Here is a 4,435-nt window from a genome sequence, read left to right as displayed (position 1 = left end):
ATATATTTGCGTTTTTCCCTTCCTTTTTTCCTATTTTAGCTCTTTTCTCTTCTCTTCCTTTTTAAATTGTTAAAATACATTTCTTTCTTATTTATTGTATCTGTTAAACAGTTCAGTTTTTATTTTTCCTTTGTTTTATTACACTGGATAGACAAAATGATATTTACAAATGTAGGTCTGGTTTATTTCACTTAAGAGTATAGCCTCTAGTTGCTTCCACTTTCTTGTGAAGACTGTCAGTTTTTCTTTCTTTATACCTTAATAATACTCTATTGTATAAAAATAGCACATTTTTTCCACCAGTCTCCCAAGTGACAGGCATTTTGTTTGCTTCCAAGATATGACCATGATCAATTGTGCTGTTATACCATCGCAGCACATATGTCATTGTGGAATGATATTTTTACTTTTTTTTGAAAAAATATCGAATAATCAAGTGGCTGGAGTGAGTGGGACTTGCAATCCTGTTTTTTTTCTCAGGAGTCTCCACACTGATTTTTATAGTCTTTGTACCAGTCTACATTCCTACCAACAGTGGAGTAGTGTTTGTTTTCCTCAGCAGCCTATCCAGCAATTCTTGTGGATTTTTTTTTTATTTCTTCACTTTCTCAGCCCACCATTAGTGTGGGGATGGCCTGGTATGTGGTGGTTGGAATCAAGCTATGGTTCCCTGCACCTGCCTGCAATTGCTTAAACAGGTGTTTTAGAATGCTGATCTACCTTGCTGCACAGTTGATTTCCTTATGACAGCCATGTTTTCTGGGTAGATAGGGCATTTCAATGTTTTAGATTGCACTTCTCAAATTCCAGTTAAGTGGAGCATTTTTTACGTATTTATTTTTCTGTTATATTTCTTCTCCTGCGAAGTGTGTATTCATCTCAGATGCTCATCTTTTTTCCATTATGAAAATATATTGTTACATAGAGCGACATGTTTTAAACAAGAAAGAGAATTGTTTGTGGCCGGTGAAACAGACAGGGCCTGATGATGATGGCATTCTTGGAACGTTTTTATAGGCTCTGCTAAATATTTGTGGAGATGTCAGTCTCTTCTGGAAGCTCAGCCACATTTACTTCAAACCAGACTTGGACATCATTAAGAAATATTCATCATTCTTATTGCACACCAAAGTGATGGCCAGGCCTTTCGTAGCAAAGGGACCTGCACAGGAAACCTACTGCAAGTAAATGTCTGAGTCTTCAGGCATATAATATCTGAAGACGATGATGATACTTTAGTGTCCATCCCTTGTCCAAACAGGTTAGTGGCCAACTTGATCCACAGCTGGAAGCCTTTGAGCTGCAGGTGTCATTATAGTTCCTCTTGCTCTGCCATGCCAAATGGCATGGCGATGGGCAGCAAGTTCCACTACACCAGTAGCTAGGCCAGAGCCATGAAATTCTGTTCCAACTTCACAAAAAGCATGACCTGTTTAAATTCTAATACATCTAGCAGATCGGACAGCTTGCAGTTCTTCTCATTGTCTTTGAGCTTCAGGTATTACTGCTGTAGGCCAAGCAGCATGAGCTTGGTGTCATGATTTAGAAACACTTCCATGAGATCCTGCATGAACGTCCTGCAGACTGGCCAGATCTCCTTCATCACAGTGGCACTAAATATCATGCAATGCTCCTCATGGTGTGTTTGGTGAATTATCTCCTGTACATTCGGTCTCATGACTAGCTGCTCCAGCATCTTGTCACTCATATCAACCAAAGGTGCTCCACGTTCTTCAGGTTGAGGATGATGTTTTTTATGAGTGCCAGGATGCACCCTGGTGTTTTTGCTACATTGTCAGGACAGTTTTGCTTTGTACTTGTTCATCTTTCTGACCGAATGGCCTCCAAAATACACAGACACCCTGAGACTGTGTATGAACTTGGAGAAGTGCTCATACACATTGTTGACTGCAAGGCCAGCTCTCTTGTGTGACACATGCCCAGAACTTTCAGCTGCCCTCTGACAGCCTCAATTTGATGTTGGGTGAGCATCATGAATATCGAGATCCTGCCCATTCCAGACTAGACCTGACAGGATACTCATGACCAGGATGGCCTGAGGATGCACTCATGCTGAATCTTTGAGTGGTGCTAAAAGCCAATGTTCTGGACTGCTCTCAAGAGCTGTGTATTCAGTAGTAAGTTCCAAGAGCCAGAGTTGTGGATGGAAACATGGGAGACCTACACATCTTTCTTAGGAGGATGGGAGTGCTCTCAGAAACAGCCTGGGTCTCTTCATCTTCCTCATAATCCAGAAGTTCTTTTTTCATGTCTTGTCCTTGGTTTCTCATTCACCTCATCATGTTAAGAGTAGAATCTCACTTCACCATTTTTGTATTGGGGCATTAGATTTTCAGGCCAAGAGGTGGCCAAATATCTCACCAGATTAAAGCACCTGCAGGAAAGCACAGGGACTGGATGTTTCATCTCAGGCCTGCAGTTCCAGCCCCACCATTGGGGCACGCTTAGAAGATAATTGAGACTATGCATTGTGATGCACGACTGTAATCCCAGCACTTGGGAGGCTATAAACTTGAGAATCATTTATGAATACAATACAGTAGTAATAACCTGAGCACTCTGTAGCCCCTACACTAAAATAAAGGGGGAAAATGAAATAAATCTTGGGATCTGAAGGTTTCCCCCCCCTTCGGATATTCCAAATAAAAACCTTTGTACAAGCGATTATTGATTAGGATTTTTTAAATGTCTATGTGTTATCTATTTGCACTGTTGGTGATGTCTTTTGATGTACAAAAACTTCCCATTAAGTGGTGGTCGCAGTAGTTTATTCATTGAAGTATTTTCAGTGCAGCTTGTTTTTTGAAAATGAAATATGTGCTTACCTCTATATCTTCAAGATCCCACTACTTTCTCTGCAAGGATATTAATGCTTCTGTTTTAATGGTCAGATATTTAATTCATTTTGAATTTAGGTGAGAACATTGCGATAGACAGGTGTCTAATTTTAGTTTTCAGCAACTAGAACACCAGTTTTTCCTGCATCGTTTGCTAAAGAAGCTATCTTTCTTCCACTGAACATGTTTGGCCCATTTGTCAAAGATTCTGACATTGCCAGTCCTACAGATAACTCATTCCTATTATGGACTATTGGACTATATTAAATTATTTTGCTGAATTCACACACCTATAATATCTATATAGCAATGGAATACACATTTCTAACAAAAATAACCCTAAAAAAGGATACAAATGAAGAATCATTTTGTATCTGTATATAAAAAATAGTTGCCATAGATATACAACTACATTCTCTTAATTTTGTGAGAAGAAAGATTTGTACTAATAGTGTTTGGACAGGATATGTCTGCAATTTTACTATGAATAACCACTACACAGATAAAAATATGCAATGTATTAATTATTGAAACTATGCTATAATCAATTCTGAAACTGTCTCATTGCTATTTATTTCTCAATACAATTAGTAAAAATGATGCCTGATTTTTGTATGCAATTGTATCTGCATTTTCTCTTTTCCATTGATTTAAACTCTTTTTGTCATTGCCATGCTAATTTTTTCAGTGCAGCTCTGTGGTATAATTTCAAGACAGGAGTTATAATGCCTCCTGCCTTGCATTTGTTGTCCAATATTGTGTTGGGTACTCTAGGTTCATTCAGGTTCCAAAGACATTTTAGGAATGTTTAATCTAGATCTGTGCAGTATGTTGGTGGAATTTTATTAGGGATTGCATTAAAACTGTACAGAAATTTTGAGAGTATGGCAATCTTCAAAGTATTGGTTCTTCCTGTCCAGGAGCAAAAACATATTTTCATTACCTGAAATTCTCTTCAAAGTCTATTTTCAGAGTAGAGAAGATTTCATTGTAAAGATCATTTTGTTCTTTGTTCTCATTAATTCCTATGCATTTCATTTTCTTTGATGTTATTGTGAAGGGTATTTTTTCTCAAATTTCTCTTTTAGTGTGTTTCATATCTGTGTAGAGGATTTCCTTTGATCTTTGGTATTAAGTTTGTAGCCTATTATGATACTGATTTTGTTTATTAATTCTAGGAGCTCCTTGGTGTCTTTTTTTTTCTTTTTTTTTTTTTTTTTTTCCAAGTAGAGTATCATGTCATCTGCACATAATGACAGCTTCACTTCTTACTTAACATTTCTTATTTTTTTATCTAACTTTGTTGTCTAATGCCTTTAGATAATGATTCCAGAAACATACTGAATAGGGGTGGCACTAAAGGACATCCTTGTTTTATAGCAGATTGGAGAGTAAAAGATTTCACGTTTTCCACATTTAGAAATATGTTGGCTGTCAGATTGACATTGATGTCTTTTATCAGATTGCGGTATAAACCATTTATTCCAATCTTATTTAGGGCTTTGATCACGAATGAGTGTTGGAATTTTCAAAAGTCTTTTTTGAATTGAATGTGGTGATCATGAGATTTTTGATTT

General features: G+C 37.2%; 1 pseudogene; it reads right to left on the bottom strand.

Moving 5' to 3' along the window:
• Nucleotides 1-1,011: 1,011 nt before the first annotated feature.
• On the bottom strand, nucleotides 1,012-2,291 carry LOC101583933 (annotated as a pseudogene).
• Nucleotides 2,292-4,435: the final 2,144 nt, after the last annotated feature.

Source organism: Octodon degus, unplaced genomic scaffold (genome assembly GCF_000260255.1).
Source record: "Octodon degus isolate 3935 unplaced genomic scaffold, OctDeg1.0 scaffold00103, whole genome shotgun sequence".
Taxonomy (NCBI): Eukaryota; Metazoa; Chordata; class Mammalia; order Rodentia; family Octodontidae; genus Octodon; species Octodon degus.
This window is presented reverse-complemented; position numbering and strand designations above follow the sequence as displayed.